Below are 17,795 nucleotides of genomic sequence, written 5' to 3' on the forward strand. Positions count from 1 at the left end.
CGGCCTCCGCTTTTATCATTCGTCGTGTCAATGTCGACACAGGCTGAAAAGGAACGACTGTATCTCGGATACCACGCGGTTTTGCATGTGTGTGTGCAGCTGTTTACGTTAGAAACCTCAGGTAGCATTGATAGTCATAGTAATAATAATCATTATTATTATGCTGAAATCGATATTTCAGCGCATATTCGTGCAGCTATCGCAGCTAGACGAGGGACGCGTCTGCGCTCGCGTAGAGTATACCGAGATTCAATACCTTGTAACTGTTCCTTTGCATATCATCCATAACTTTGTAACGATATTGCGTAATTTATTTATCGTACGATATACCAGCTATTTTACTAGCTACATCCAGGTACGTACAACCTTCAAAAATAGATTGCCCTGCGTTAAAAAGTGTACGTTTTTCGCTCGTGTTCCGAATAATTATATCCCGCGTTATGGCGTGCAAAGGCTGCAGCTCTCTCCGAAAATCAATTTTTACTCGCCTCTTTGCAACTCGATTATAATAGGACTAGTAGTAGCAGAGGTAGTAGTATCCATCGAGAGTGAAGTTTCGACGATAGTTAAAGCTCTTCGCAAACATGTGCTTAGACGTGCGCGCGCGAGCGAGCCATATCGTTTCGGGCATGTTTCTCCGGAAACTCTCCTGGGCTCTCTGAGCGCCTGCGAATAATCAAACTCGAAAGGCTTACGTAATCGATTCGTATTATACTTTAGTCCGATACACACAACACTTGCAGTTACTTGGTGTATAATGTACGATATATACTCTATTCTGCAACGATCGAGAGCTATGTGTATAAGCTCGAGTTAACTGAAAACGAGAACGAAAGACGAGGTATAAAACAGAAGCGATTCGCGTGCTACTACGCTTGGAAAGAGAGCGAGAGAGAGAGAGGGAAAGAAAGAGAGAGACTCCGAATTTCAGCGCAGTTCACTTGCAGCTAGATGTTCGCGCATAATCGCCGAGTGAGTGCATATATACTTTTGAAAGACTCATTACTCTTTGTACTTTGCATTAAAAAACAAACGAAAAAGCAGAGAACAGAAAACGTAAGAGAGAAATAGAAACGTCGATCTATATTGCGATGGGGTACTGAGCTCTTCAAAGTCATCGGTCCCTCTCTCAATGTAGTTTTTCTACACACAAGGGCAACGCCGCCACACGCACACATTCTGATGCGTCGAGTCGTATACTACGTTGATCCGCATTCGGGTAGTACGCAATATAACCGAAAGGTAAACCACGTCGTGGATACGCGCGTACGTCAACGCAGCGATCCTATATACATAGCGCCGTATACTACGTACATGTAGGGCTGGTCTAAAATTTGTGTGTACTACGTGTGCGCGGCGCGTTACGTCGTCGCAGGGAAAAAAAGGGAGCCCAAAAGCATTCACGTGAGCGGCCGCTTTTAATACTGCGGCACGTGTGCACGGCGCGACGACGGCGCAACGTCGTGACTGTGGTACTCTAACTATACGTGGGGATGTGTGTTTGGATGATGCACAGTGGTAGAGAGCTCAGCCATCGCCACGTGCGTATTTATGTATGTGTGCCTTGCGAGCTTTGGTGCTCCTATCTTGACTCGTGCTCGCGAAAAACTCGCATTTCGTATTGTACAGTGCGAAATTATATGATGCGAATTCATGTAATTAGAATTATCTCAAAATTCCTAGATATTGAGTTGTTCCAGCCGAGTTCCAGAAAATCTTGAAAAAAAGTCTTTGTCCAGTGAAACCTAAAATAGTACCTAGGTTATCGCTAGATGGCGCGTGCCCGAACTCTCGAAAATCACAAGAGAAAAGGCAAAGTTTTAGGGTTAAGATCAGATACCCATTAATGTTAACTAATACGATCGATATACTTGCATGTCTGGTTTAATTATAACATTACAATTACTTAGTAATACTGGCTTGATTTGTCGAGGTACTAATTTCCAAAACAATCATATCATCTGCATCAAAAGTCGATTTTGATGTTTTTCCTTTAAAACTATAGGTTTTATTATCCAACTCAACATCATCTCTTTTTTTTCATCACCGGTTGATATTTAGAAAGGCTTTTTCTTCTCATTCTTCTTCTTACTAGATGCTAATTTAATACTCTTTTTCAATCTTATTAATACTAGATGCAATTAATTTCGGCTTTGATTTGTTTTGGCTTGGCAAAGTTAAACCGATGGTACTTACTTCCTGGCTTTTTTTGTCCTCTTCGTCTTGTTTTGTAATTGTTCCAGCTGCATATCCTTTTCTTTACCCCTAAATTCATTAAATGTTTTTTTTCTCAGAGCTCAAATTCAGATTTTCGTATTCTGTATCTAGTCTAAGATACATGATGTATGACTTGTAGTGGTATACAGAACTTCGAATTATATGATTACGCCAACTAGCGCGCATTCTATATTTTTTGAGCAAATTCGGGGACACGACTGTTGCACGTCTCGAAAAATATTTGTTCGGCGCCTCAAAATGTGAAAATACTAAAAATCAAAAAATTTTGGGGTAAATAGACGTCAACTTTCGCACGATGTATCGACTTTCTTTTGTGATCGCTCGGACGCGCGCAGCTACATCAATGGTCATTGATACGAATCGGTTGTCAGCGAGGCAGCGGAGCACAAAAGCCCCGCTCGCCCGGTCAGCGTGTGTGCGTATACATACATGCGCGTATTATATAGAGTAGAAAAAAGCCGAAGAAAAGAAAAAAAAGAAAGGAAAAGAAAGACACCGATGTAGGTCAGTCTTTTGCGCGCGCACTTGTCTATCTTTCGCGCGAAAAACACCCACCCGGCTATCGAATTTATATGCTACGATCGGACGTCTTGAATTTCCGGGTGTGCTTTTTTATAACAAAAATGTGTCAGAGACGAGAGCGAAACTTAAGCGAAGCTTTTGGTATCTGACGCAATCGTTGATTCTTCATAATGCATGTATGATCAAGCGCACGTGTTATTGACAAATGGACAAGTGTCAGCGTTGCGAATATTTTGTGAATAATGTAAAAATGACGATGCGAGATCGAGCAATCGATTGGTACATTATATATCTAGTAGCTCTGGTAGAACTGTTGAACATTAATAAAATGACCATTTAAAATATTTTAAAATACAATACCATTAATTGATTTGTTTTTGATGATTTTTGTGTTAAATTATGTTCAAAATATTAAACTGATTTTAAATGACTTGGAAATAATTATGTAATGGTTTCAAAAAAATTCAATTTCGAACCACGTATATGAAAATACTGCTTTGAATTTCCACCACTAGATTTGTGTCCAAATTTCTTTTCGCACTTGTCGCATGCAAAATCTTTGCGATTATCATGGACTGTCTTGAAGTGGGTGAGCAAATCACATTCTCCTTCAAATTTCTTCCCGCACTCGTCGCTAGCATAATTCTTGCGAATTTCATGGATAGTTTTTTGGTGTCTGATCAGTTCTGATTTTACTCCAAATTTTTTCTTGCACCCGTCGCATAGATAACATAGATTCAAAGTTCATCTTGATCAACTGAGGTTTGCTCGTTCGATTGATCAATGCTAGGTTATGAGCTACGAGTAAGCGTGAGCGAGCGATATTATACGTCACCGGTCACTATAGCGTCAAATCTTTTAAATGCCGAAAATTTAAATTATCCGACTTTCAGCGCGCTGCACGGGCTCTCTTTTTTCTTATCCCATTTTGGAATTTTTCAATAGAAAAATAAGATAAACGAAGATTATGCTATAAACTGAACGACCAATCACAGCTCTTATAAGCTGCTCACGTTAAAAACCTCACCATTCTTATAGGATAGGATTCGTACAGTTTTATATTTAAATTTAATAAGTATCAGATTTATGAAAAACGATCATGTCGTTTGATTCCAATCAACAAATTTGATCGAATTCAATGAAATTTCGATTTAACAAAGTTTCCTTAATAATGCTCGTACAGAGAGAGAGAGAGATAGAAAGAGCAATATATGCTCGAGCTCGAGGGGGCTGCAATATAATATACATTTTGATATATACACGTCGGACGCGTGCAGGTGTGCGACAACTGAAATACATGCACTGTAAAAATTTTATGTTTGGAAATTAATGTAAATGTGTTGGAAGCATTTTTCAAAACTGTAATTCAATTTCATTCAAGATACTGTATGATTTTTAAAATAATTTTAATACACTTACATTAAAGTTAATGTAAAATCAATTTATTAAGATTCATAGGTATGTTGATTGAAATTAATGTAAGCAATGGTAACTTTCAAATACTTACATGAATTATCAAGTACTGGACGATTATTTTGAATTTCAATATAGCGTTTTAAAATTAATGCACTCTTGTGGTTTTTCATGCAATTCTATTAAATTTGCAGTACTTTTTCAATAATGCATGTTTAATGTGAGTACTTGAAAATAACTACATTACATTGATTTCAAAGTATAAAATCGAAAATTGAAATACTGTACGGTACTTTAAATTTAATATAGTTGCATGAAAAACTACAAAAGTGCATTAATTTTAAAACGCGATATTTAAATTCAAAATGATCGTCCAGTACTTTTTTTTAATGTAAATACTTGAAAATAACTATACATTATATTAATTTGAAGGTGCAGGATCGGAATTTTAAATACTGTTTAGTAATTTAAATTTAATACTGTTTCATAATAAACCATAATAGTGCAGTAATTTTAAAACGCGATATTAAAATTTAAAATAATCGTCAAGTACTTGCTTTTTAATGTAGATATAAAAAAGACTATTATGATATTAGGAACTGACTAATAAATAATAGTAAGAACTTGTTGTATTCAAGTATATTTAATTATTTTTATTAAATTGAACAATTAAAAAAGTACAATGATACTTTGAATACTATACTAGAATACTAACATAACTAGTTGAACAATTAAGTAAGGAGTAAATTGAACAATTAAGAAAGTACAATGATACTTCGAATACTTATATACTAAATACTTATATACTAAATACTAATATATTAAAAAGACATGTATTAATACTTATTAAACAACAAATAAGAATGAGAAGATAAGATAAGTATTAATTTGCTAAGAAAATATAATTAAATTTAAATTATCAGAAGCTTGTAATGAGTTTGCGTACTGCTGCGTCATAATTTTTTTTACGCTTGCTCTTCGCTTTACTACCCTCTGTTGGACAGATTCCAAAATACCATCTGTAAATAAAATAAAATTGACTTATGATTCTTATTCATTTACTATATAACTAAAAACGGCGTAAATATAACATTACCTCTGGATAAATTCAAGTGATTTAGCCAACTTTTCAGGATAAGCAAAACCAAATACATAATATGATAAGAATGTGACCAGTATTCCTTCCACGGGATCAGAAACTTCTATCGTATAATTCTTTTCAATTATTACTTTAACTGTTGCCTGCTCGTCATATATAGAATATCCTGGAATAAACATAAAAATATAAGTGACATAATCAAATCAAGTGAAATAATGCATTATCAAAAATTACCAATAGAGTAATTTACCTTTTATTAACATTATTGGATATGGCGTTGAAATGCTGGAAAAATCGAAGTCATCATCTTCGGTAATGATAAAGAAGAGGTCCTGATCTTCTTGGAAATACATAATGGCCAATATAATAGATGCAATTATGTGGGGTTTAACATCTCTGCGGCTTGTAACTGCATTTTTGTACTCAGTCAAAACGTTTGTAAACTTATCATTTTTAATCACATGAACATTGGATTTAAGCTTATCTACCGCTGTATCTGCAAGATGCTGTACGGATACTTCCCATTCCTTCATAATATCTTTACCTAATAGGCGACTCGCATGTGCTATAAAAATATCGCATCTTTGTAAAAATGGCCAAGCCTTTTCCAAATCATTCATAGATTCTCGATTGTTGATATTCAATCGTACAGTTGGATAGCACAAAAGCATAAGCTTTGAAATATTCAAATTTTCCTGATTATCAGGAAATACTTCGAGAAGAGACTTCTTTTTTTCTTCTTGGGACTCAAAATCTTCGCCCTCGGGTAGAGACGGGGCGTACTCAACGCACCCGTATTCATCTGTGGGCATTTTGGTCTTGGTTTTTGTCGAAGGTGGATCATTCTCTTCTCCGTTATTATCTGATAAATTTTTTGGTTTATTTTTGTAGTTAACAGCATTATAAATTTTATTAAATAATTTTTCATGGCCCTGTCCAAAGGTCTGAGTGCTATTCATTTTTTTATGTGTATCACGAAATGAATCAGGATACCGATGGCACAGTAATTTGGCTATCTCTTCTGCCTTCGATCTTGTCTTATTATTAATTGATGCCATATAACGTTTTACTATATTAGTGACCGTCGTTAAGTCTTCATTGACTATTTTTTCTTTATTATTCATCATCTCAAGTATATCAACAGGAAGTTTTGCGAATAATCCATCTTCAATACTAATGATTTGAGAAATTTTGCCATTATCTTTACATACTGGAGGAATCACGAGATTTTCCAAATCTAAATTTCCTGGAGGATCAGTGTTATTATTGGCATCAATTACTTTAAAAGTAATAGGAGTTTGACGATGTTCTTTTGAAAACTCGGCCAAAATTTCGTCGTCATCAATCTCGATGTCTTCTGGCATCAAAAGTATCTGAAAAATGAATACAATTTAGCTAATGATTGTCATTAATAGAACTGTCATAATTGTTTTACCTTATACGATTTTTCCTTATCCAAATTGAATTTTTCTATGGCAGTATCAATGATTTGGGCTATATTTTCGGCTTTGATCATCAATTTTTTTTTCCCTGGATGTTCAATGGTGTAAAGAGGCATTCTGAAAACGAAGTATTAATTAGAAATTGAAAGTGATAAAAAGAAAATGCAAATAATATATAGACCCACATTAAAATTAATCTTAATACAGAATTGTAGAAGTGAACAGCAGGAAATTAAAACTATATTACGTAGACAATATTCTCATTACAAAATCGTATACAACAAACTTATATTAGTAAACATAAAACTAACGCTTAAAAACTAATTTAATCATACATTTCATTTTATATAAATGTTGATACAAATCCATAGCTTGGATTGATGCACAACATATTCTTCACTTCATAGATATATAAAGGTTTATAATATGTTAACGTCGTTAGCTCTAAGCATTCATAGGATTTAGTATTGCCAATTTGAAATACTCCAATGTCAGGTAGGAATTCATTCTCTACAATTTCAACTAAAATATACGCATCATCGTTATTATTCAAAAGCATACAAATTTTTCCAATTTTCACATTATACCGGTAGCCACTACTTTCAATACAAACACAGTAACCTTTTTTGTATTCTGTACCTAAGTATGTTATTTTGCTACATTGTTGTAAATTTCTTGTTTGCCTTAAAATACTTAGAGCGTTTTGAATATCTGGATGATAATGTTTTACATCTAAGTAACTCATGTCATGTAATTCAAGGTCTAATCTCAAGTCACTACCTAAACGAATGAAGCTTTGAAGCAGTTCATGCTTTTCACCCAAAGATTTTTCTATGTTTTTGAAATTACGTGACCTTCTAATGATATTTTTAAAATAACTATGTTTGCTCTCAAACCGCATAGTCCATACTTTGATCAAAGGTCCAAATGAGCGTATAAGCTCGGGATAATGGAGCAAGTAATGGTGTTTGGGCCTGAGAGGAATCGACGGAAATATTTTTTCGCGTAGAACGATATAGTCCGAAATTATGCTTTCGAGATAAGGTAATATTATGATTGTGATTACTGGAGCGCATACTATTTCTACAATTTCTTTCAGAAGCAAATAGCATTTCCACGCCTCATTATCACAATCTTCAACTTTATCATTCACGAATAACGAAAATAATCGGACGAAGTTCCAAATTTGGCACGCACCTCCAGGAAGTCTGTTACTTTTTTTAGCTATTATACATGGCTGATCGCGTTTGTCTTCATTTGAATAATTGAACTTTTTAATTTGTGTATTCAAATGTTCCAAAGTAAACCAAGATAAATCATCGATAAAATAATTAATATAAAGCATAAGGTCAAAAGCTACAACCCCCTCAAACAAATCATGACCTAAGCAAGGTGGAAGCCCAGGCGCACAGACGTGGTAATGATTTAAAGAGTTAAAAATAGAATCAAATTTTACACCTTCATAATCGTTCTTTTTATCAATCATTTCTAGTGATTTTTTGTACGATTCAATTGAGCGGAGTGGCTTTAGCTTACACGAACCTCGAATTGCATAAAAATCTTTACGGGACATCGTACAGAAACGACAGATATATTGGGCGGTTGAAAAATTTTCGACAAAGCCTCCGAGTCCATGGCTACCCAAGTTGTCTCCAGTAATGAAAATTACGGAACCTTTAATTATTTTTCCGTCAACGTTAATTCCATGGGTTTCTAAACGTTTAATGTCTTCTACGATTTTACCATATATTTCATTATGATTGAAGGATTTTTCTTTGTACAGGGCGACTAGTTTTATAGTTTTAATATGACTCCGCAAATAATCAGGAATATTGCCTAATGACATATATATTCCAACCAATTTATATTTTTTTTTGGCTGGTCCTATGGGATTTACTACTTCGAACGCATCTTGGTATAAAATAATTATTAAACTTTCAGTATTCGTTTGGAAAAACGAATTTTTTTGAAATACTTCTCCATCATAAAAGTCTCTCAAAATATCATCTTTGCTGGGACGTACTGTGAGTTTAAAATAATCTTTTAAAGACTTATCTTTAAAACAATATTCCAAAGTTTTTTCTATCGGTACATATAAAAAAAAAGTTTTTTTTTTTACATCAATAGGTATGCATTGTGGCTCAACGTAGCAAAATTCGGTTTTAAAATAATTTTTTCTTTTAAAATCAGTTTCCAGTAATTGCATGCTTCCTCTCCAGTAATTTTCGTCCCAAAGATTTTTCAAAATTTTATCTATGTTATTGCATTCATCTGATACGATAATAGATCTCAATTTTGCTTCCGTAATATTTTCGTAAGTGTTATTTATTGTGCACATTTCGTGTATAATAATATTTATGGTCGATATAGGTATAAGCAATTCTGCTTCTAATTTGATTAAGAAAGTAGCCATTTTTTGAGTAAATAAATCTTTCTCGCAAATAACAATGGATTCTGTATGCGAAACATTTTTACTTGTGAAAGAATTTGTTTGATCATTATCTTCACTAAGTAAGTGAGTCGTTGAATAATCAACGAAGTCAATATGATTTTCTGCGAGTACTTCATCATTATCGGTATCATTTTGATGTTTAAAATTTAAAATTTCCATATCTCTATGTAATTTAGAAAGATGACTTGTCAAAGATGACACCTTATTATAAATATTCGAGCAATTTGGATATGGACACTTTACTTCTTGTTTTTTATTAATGTGGTACTTTAAATGTTTAATTAAAAGATAATGATCATCAAATTCTTTTTTACAAAGGTTTACAGTACATATATATTTTCCGTGTGTATTTGCACTATTTAGTATCGAATCATTTACGCTCGAATCTAATTTTATTTCGTGAAAGTTTCGCAAATGATTACTCAAATAAATGGATTTTTTAAACGTTTTTTTACACATGTTAAATCCGCAAAAAAAAAGATCGCTTATATTTTCATGGTTCTTTAGATGATCCAAATGGATTGAAAAATTGCTAGTTGTATGATGGCAAAACTTGCAGTAGAACATTATGAATCTGCAACAAGTCCACAACAGATTTGTTTTGAGAACTAAAAATTACGGTTCAATATTCAAATACTCATAAGTACACAGAAAAAGTATACTTTTTAATAACTAAAAGTATATTGTATAGAATAAAATTTTTCGCTAATTAACAAATACCAATATCAGACCATCATTGCGCGCTGGCACGTGATCGAGACATGCATACTCACAGACCAAACGCAGTACGCTTCGTATCGGTGATAATTATCGAATTTTTCTCGAAAAAAATATGCTAAGTCTAATTTTTCTCTCAGCACCAATACGAATCGGATAAGATAATCATAACGTAGTACACGCAAGCCATAAACAATTCGTATAGGGTCTACGATGCAAGACGATGAAGACACAACTATGTCGAACAAACATGCTCATATTAACGCAAAAAATACAAAACTAACGTATGAAAGTCAACAGTATCATAAGACGACGATATAAGCGCCGTCGAATGCTTTTGCTATCATGGCTCTCATCGAGTATGGTACTATTTTTTTCTAGCTCCATCTTGTATGTGTGTGTGTGTGTGCGCGCAAGTGTGTATTGTGTGTGTTGTGTGGAGCAAGTCTTTCGAGTATAAGGCCGAAATAAGGCCAAATAAAAAGAAAAGCCACACGGCGAAGGAAAAGATCGCCAAGCACGAGAAAAGCAACGAAACGAGAGAGAGAGGAGAGAGAAGAGTACAAGACAGAGAGCAAGAGCTTAACAAAGCGTCACGATGGTCACTCTCGGCTGTGGCTGCATGCTCACCCCGAGTATCTGCGAATAAATCAGTCATCGTCGCTTTGTGTGTCGCGCGCGCGACTATGTGTGTGTGTCCGCGAAAAAGTATACTTTTTAAAATCTGAAAAGTATATTGTATAGAATAAAATTTTTCGCTAATAAACAAATACCAATATCAGACTATCATTGCGCGCTGATACGTGATCAAGACTCGCATACTCACAGACCAAACGCAGTACGCTTCGTATCGGTGATGATTATCGAATTTTTCTCGAAAAAAATATGCTAAGTCTAATTTTTCTCTCAGCACCAATACGAATCGGATAAAATAATCATAACGTAGTACACGCAAGCCATAAACAATTCGTACAGGGTCGACGATGAAGACCATACTATGTCGAACAAGCATGCTCGTATAAACACAAAAAATACAGAACTAACGAATGAATGTCAACAGTATCGTAAGACGACGATATAAGCACCGTCGCATGCTTTTGCTATCATGGCTCTCATCGAGTATGGTACTATTTTTTTCTAGCTCCATCTCGTATGTGTGTGTGCGCGCGCAAGTGTGTGTATTGTGTGTGTTTGTGTGGAGCAAGTCTTTCGAGTATAAGGCCGAAATAAGGCCAAATAAAAAGAAAAGCCACACGGCGAAGGAAGAGATCGCTAAGCACGAGAAAAGCAACGAAACGAGAGAGAGAGAGAGAGAGAGAGAGAAGAGTAAAAGAGACAGAGAGCAAGAGCCTAACAAAGCGTCATGATGGTCACTCTCGGCTGTGGCTGCATGCTCACCCCGAGTATCTGCGAATAAATCAGTCATCGTCGCTTTGTGTGTCGCGCGCGCGACTGTGTGTGTGTCCGCGAAAATGTATACTTTTTAATATCTAAAAGTATATCGTATAGAATAAAATTTTTCGCTAATAAACAAATACCAATATCAGACTATCATTGCGCGCTGATACGTGATCAAGACTCGCATACTCACAGACCAAACGCAGTACGCTTCGTATCGGTGATGATTATCGAATTTTTCTCGAAAAAAATATGCTAAGTCTAATTTTTCTCTCAGCACCAATACGAATCGGATAAAATAATCATAACGTAGTACACGCAAGCCATAAACAATTCGTACAGGGTCGACGATGAAGACCATTCTATGTCGAACAAGCATGCTCGTATAAACACAAAAAATACAGAACTAACGAATGAATGTCAACAGTATCGTAAGACGACGATATAAGCGCCGTCGCATGCTTTTGCTATCATGCGTACAGACTTTCGGTAGTTAATAAAATGTATAAATAACACACTCACCTTATTCTCCTTATTCTCAATCCTTGTCCAGTTTAGAAAAAATATTTTTCTTTGTCCTCTGTTGTCGCGCGATTACGTATTCACTAAACGTGAAACGATAGACTCAATATGTGCGTAGTAGGTTAGGCAAAATCGTGTCGCGACTTGCGAATCTCTCCTGCTGGCGTCTCGGGAACAAATGCCGCTCTCGCGCGCACCACAGTAGCTAAAGGGGAAGGGAGAGTAACACAGGCCAGTATTGCTCGACGCTCGAGCCTCTAAAACGACTCAGTTGTGTCGTGTATGCCTTTCTCGCTCTCGCTTGCTTGCCTCGTGCGCTTCGGCCATTGCTCGCTCGCTTCGGCTGTTGGTTGTTCGCTTCGACCGTTACTTGGTCGCTTCGGCCGTTGCTCGCTTCGCACATGATTTGCGTGTTCGTGCATGTTGCTTGGTTGTGGGTTTAGGCCGTGACATCGGCCTTGGCTCTCACAACCGAAATGAGTATAATACAGCACCAGAATACATTTTTCAAATCAATAAATGAGAAGTTAGTTCATGAATAGTATCTTGCTAAAAGATTTATTGTATTTATGAAAAATTTTTATATAATTTCTACTAACCGTTACTGAATCTGCCTTCAAGCAAATCTTTATTTTAAATCCAACTTCCGTCAGAGATATTGATGTATTTCACGATATGTAACTCGAGAGCAGAGCCCGATAATTGTAAATAAATTTGAATTTATAGATTCGTAACGAAATTATACTTAGATGTGATTAGATTTTGAGTTTTTTTTATTAGAGCAAGTGTAAAGTGTTCAGTTCACTTGAGAGTATTTTTCTCAAATTTTGGCCACTTTCTAGCATAATAACTTTTTTGCGCCGAATGTTGGAGACTTTCTATAGTGACAATGTGAGATAAAAATATTTTGAAAAATTCTCAATTAGCAGAATTTTGGACAAATATTAACTTTGGAACATAGAAAAAAAGGCATATGTGGTACCAAAATAATAATAAAATTAGGGGACATTTATAAAATTGGAAAAAAGTTTTTCATAATAGCCAAAAAAATGTTTTGCTGGACGTTTAAATTAATTGAAAATTGGGCATAAATATTATAAATAAAAAATGTGGATTTTCATGTTCATGAAGTAATGATAATTTTAAGAATCGCACTTTAATTTCAACAAATAACAAGTCAAAATTGAATGAGATTAGTAAAACTCAAGCACATCGGTACTTCAATTCTAAATAATACAAACATGATATGTTTTATCATGTAAAAAATATGGGTTTTAATGTTTTTTACAGCAATATTAATTTATAGTGCAGTTTCGATTTTAATGTATTTTGCTTAAATATATAAGGATCATACATGAAAATTTTGATTTGATACTTTATTGCATCGTTAATGTTAATCCTCTGAATAACTGTATATTGAACATAGTTTTTAATGCACGTACTTGATTAATAATTTACCTAAGGCTGTAAATTTCAACCAAATACTTTAAAATTCATGTGATCGGTAATAAATAATTAAGTGATTTTACACAAAAAATTATTTATGAACAAAATTTAAATTTAAGAGAACGTCCACATTAACTTTTATGTATGTGTATATTAAAATTGTGATTTATACATAAATATTACAATACGTATGATTGAAATTGAATTAATGTACAATGACTTAAATTTAAAAGAGAACGTCCACATTAACTTTTATGTATGTGTATATTAAAATTGTGATTTATACATAAATATTACAATAGGTATGATTGAAATTGAATTAATGTACAATGACTTTAATATTCATGTACCAATGTGCATTAAATGTACATTAAATTTCAGCACAATTTTTACAGTGCACGTATATACGTTCTATATACAACGTTTAGCGCTTTTCGAGTGAATGCACTCGACTGTTGGGCGACACCGAGTCATATATACCCGCGCCACACGCACAATCGATACGCGTTATAGTTGTTCAAAGCGTCGATGACGTCGACGCTCGCGTATGTCTTTTTTTTTGTTCTCCTTTTTTATTTTTTACGCAAAAAGGCCCTTTCTCTCTCGCTCTGCCATACGGTGCACACGCGTATAGCAGTGCGTCTGCTGCTGCTACACCTTCGTGTGTCACGACCCTATATGCAGGTCGTATATAGAGGGAGGAAGAGGTAAAGCCGCGCGAGTATCGAGTGACACCATATATACTGCACAGACTGACTCTCTGATTTAATTACACGCGCGTCGCTTTCGTTTCACTCCTTCCAGCTCGATCGTCGTCGTGCGTCGTCGTACGAGCATTATACGGAACCCACCTTCGTAACCTACCTTTGACTCTTATTCCTCCTCCATATTACGTACACGCGAAGAGTTCGTACGAAAACAAATACGAAAAAAAAAAAAAAAAACGAGTCGGGGCTTTGAAACAACAAAATAACTTATGCATGGTATATTACTCGACGAGCTACACGTAATAACGAAATAATTTTCCCTCTTTGCTTTTTTTTTCCAGGTTGTTTTCTCAGGCAGTTACGAGAGCTGGTGTGGTATGTATAGGTAAAGGAGGAGAGAGGCGAGAGTCCGTTGATTAGCGAAAATATACACACACGCAGCCGGAGGCCATTTCTTCTTCTGTGGGCACGCAAAAAACAAATGGTAAGATATGTACACAATACACACATATATAATAATACATGCCTATGCTATGCATACATGGAAAACACTTGGCTTTTGTACTTGGTATATTAGTCGTGTGTGTGTTCGAGCAAAGGCGCGCGTCACGTACGTGCTATACTGTGTGTTAAAGCTTCCTCCTCCCTCGCATCCTCCTCGCTTGTGTATGTGTGTGTATGTGTGTATACTTACATTGTAGTCCATTAGACGAGAGTTCGTATACAGTATACGAGACTCTCGTGAGCTCGTGCCGAGCGATACTCGGGAATGTTTGTCGTTTCTTCGCGTACGTAGAGGTATGCAAATTATCGTGCTCACGTAACATGTTAATCTTTTTTAATTGAATTTTCGAACGTGCTGCTGTTTTTTCTTGTTACTTGCTTCTTTTTTTGGTTCTTTCCTGTTGCCGTGCGGCCAGGACGAAAATTTGCTAATACATTCGAGCCAAGGCTAAAAAACTTTTATTTTTTATTCTATTTTTCTTTGCCATAGTTTTACAATTATAATAGGTACCTATTATCGAATGAGTTCTTTTTTTCACGTAGTTATCATGCCTCTAGGATACAGGTGCATTCGAGCGATACACATATTACAATAAGGGAATCCCTCGGACGTATGAATACCATTTTTGATCGAATGCATTTATCGAGAGCCGAACTGTAGCAGCAGCTTTTCTCAGATTTCTTCCCATCCGTATGTATATATTGATTATTTGTGCTTCTCTCTCTGCTTGCTGATGCACTGGACCGGACATTCACACACACGAAAAAAAAATGAATAGAGAGCGAGCCCCCGAGTTGGATGGAAAAGTCGAACGAAAATAGAACGTTTTCACGTAAAAAAAATACGACAATAGTTCGACCCATCTCCGAGCTTTTAACCCGTAACATTTTGCCAAAAAAAAAAAAAAAATAAAGGTCCAGTTCATGACTTTTTTTCGCTCTTTTTTTTGGCAAATGGCGAAATCAGATAATGCATACATAGGCGCGCGATCGCATATGTCGATGTTTACCTTACAGCTTTTATCGGAGAATCGGAATGATTATTTTTCGCCCATTATCTCGTCGTACTATACTACATATACTTGTCCTCGAAAATTCATAATATCTTCTGGCAAACTGTTATAAGTACTGTACGTGCTCTTGTACGTACGAGGAAGAAAGTAAAGTCGAGTTGATTTTTCGCTCCTCGTCGGCCTTAAAAGCCTCTTTAATTTTTGCACGCACACGAGCAGCAGCGGCCCGAGAGAGAGAGAGAGAGAGAGAGAGAGAGAGAGAGAGAGAGAGAGAAGCTTTATGGTATACACGAGACACACATATATATGTAGGAGCTCTCAGGGATTAGGGGCAAAAAAGTAATATGGCTCTTGAGCCGCATGAGAAATGGGCGAATATAAGGGGGGTTGTTGATCGAAAAGCGGCTACTGCCTGTTGACAACGCTACGACGAGCGAGCGGCTATTCTCTTCTAGATTAGACTCTATGCTGCCAACTATACTATCGTCGTAGCAGTGGCAGCCCTTCGTTGTGGATCAGAGGATCGGATGTATGCCAGAGCTCCGAAACTGAATGTACTATGTGTTTAGCCATGTGTGTGTCTGTGTGTACGGGACTCGATTGATATGGTGGTGGTCGTGGTTGCATATAAAGGGAGTCGCTTATAGGAGCTAGTCACACGCTTTGGTGAACCTGTCCGTCGCCGCGATCCTTTCGTCGTCGTCGGTATGGGTCGAAAAAATGACTTTTTCACTCGTGCGAACAGAGAGTGAGTGTGTATACAAGTGCGAATAAGTGAAACTCGTTCGAGCTGAGAAAATGAAGGAGTTTCTGCCACTGCTGCTGCGGCTGCTGCTAGTGTTGGGCCATTGTATTCGCAATCGATTCTTCTTCTCAATTATATTCGTGACTTGATTCAATTGCTGCAGGCGCATTAATTAAGCTCGTCTGTCTCTCTCTCTCTCTCTCTCTGCTTCTTTCTGTGTCTATACATAATTACCGAGCGAGCGAGGCTGAAACGGTTGACGCTTAGCCTCGCAGGATTATTCGCAAATTTTACCTTTTGCCACTCTCTCTCTCTCTCTGCTCGAGTGAATCATATATTCGCTCGATATAACAATGCTCTAGAGTTAAATTTTCGCTTTAATAATGCCAAATATAAACCAGAGATCGTGAGATATTATAATATATTTCGCCGAACGATCAAATGTTATAATTTTTTTTCTCCCTACCTTCGCTCCACGTCATTTCAGTTCAAAAATTTTAATTGGACAGTAAAAATTCTTATCGCGATCCCTCTCTCTCGATACAGTTTTATAAAATGCGAGCTGCGTCGCCTGAGTCGTCGTCGTCGTTACTCGCTGCTCGCGCGCGCAATTCTATTTCCTGCGCGCCACTCTCAAAGCTGCGCGCGCTGCATAAATTATACTACCGTGTAACTTCTGGCGTGGCGCCGGTGCTCGAGCTGCCTTGGAGTCGTCGTGTTTTGATCCCTTACACTCGTAATAAAGTCTTGATATTATTTTCGGCGCTTTTTACGATTGCGCTATACCGTACGTACGCGTGAGTGTCTCATTTACTCGCTGCGTTCGGAGTCGTTTAAATATATACGTATTTCGCACATTTAATCCAAAATATATCCGGGCGCCGTGCAGCAGCAGTGGTGCAATAATATTCTATGATATACGCGCTGATGATAAGGTAATTATTTACGTAGGCACGTGCATACACGAGAGTTGAATAGGTGCACACATATACGAATACAGGAGTCACAGCAGCAGCAGCAGCAGCAGTTGTAACGCGCTACTACTGCGAGCGAGTATACCAAAAGACCAGGCATGAATAATTAACTGCACTTGGCCGATTGTTAAGCCGCAAAGAGACATTGTGCAGTGTACATTTCGCGAGGAAAGCCGCGCGTTGACTATTTACACACACACACACACACACACACACACACACACACACACACACACACAGCAGTAGCAGCAGCAGCAGCAGCAGCAGCGGCGGCGGCTCAGCTTCGTACGTTATGTATAATATCGAGTTGACATTATACACGCACAACTAACTTTGTTAAACATTATTAACGAGACAAGCGCACAGAGCAGCAGCAGCAGCAGCAGCAGCAGCAGCAGCGGCAACTATATATAAGCTCGTCAGACGCGTATATTTCGCGCGCGCGATGAAAAATGTCAAATTAATATTGCTCTCTCCCCCTTCCCTCTACACTATGTTAATTTCATTTTTTCGCGGTTCTCGCTCTCGCATCCAACTACCCACCACGAGGGAATCGCGTTGTATAATATGACAGGCACAGGCTGTGGTGGTGGTGGAGGCGGC

The 17,795-nt window shown here is 36.7% G+C and overlaps 1 protein-coding gene across 2 annotated transcripts in view; it reads left to right on the forward strand.

Annotated features, from left to right (window-relative positions):
* LOC106657176 (protein tincar) overlaps window positions 1-17,795 on the forward strand; it is a 114,606-nt gene that overhangs the window by 23,613 nt on the left and 73,198 nt on the right. For both annotated transcript variants that reach the window (XM_023462950.1, XM_023462951.1), the window contains exon 2: window positions 14,298-14,440. The gene's annotated coding sequence lies outside the window, so the exon portion shown is untranslated. The remainder of the gene's footprint in view (window positions 1-14,297; window positions 14,441-17,795) is intronic.

The sequence above is a fragment of the Trichogramma pretiosum genome, unplaced genomic scaffold (genome assembly GCF_000599845.2).
Source record: "Trichogramma pretiosum strain Unisexual culture from Peru unplaced genomic scaffold, Tpre_2.0 scaffold14, whole genome shotgun sequence".
Lineage (NCBI taxonomy): Eukaryota > Metazoa > Arthropoda > Insecta > Hymenoptera > Trichogrammatidae > Trichogramma > Trichogramma pretiosum.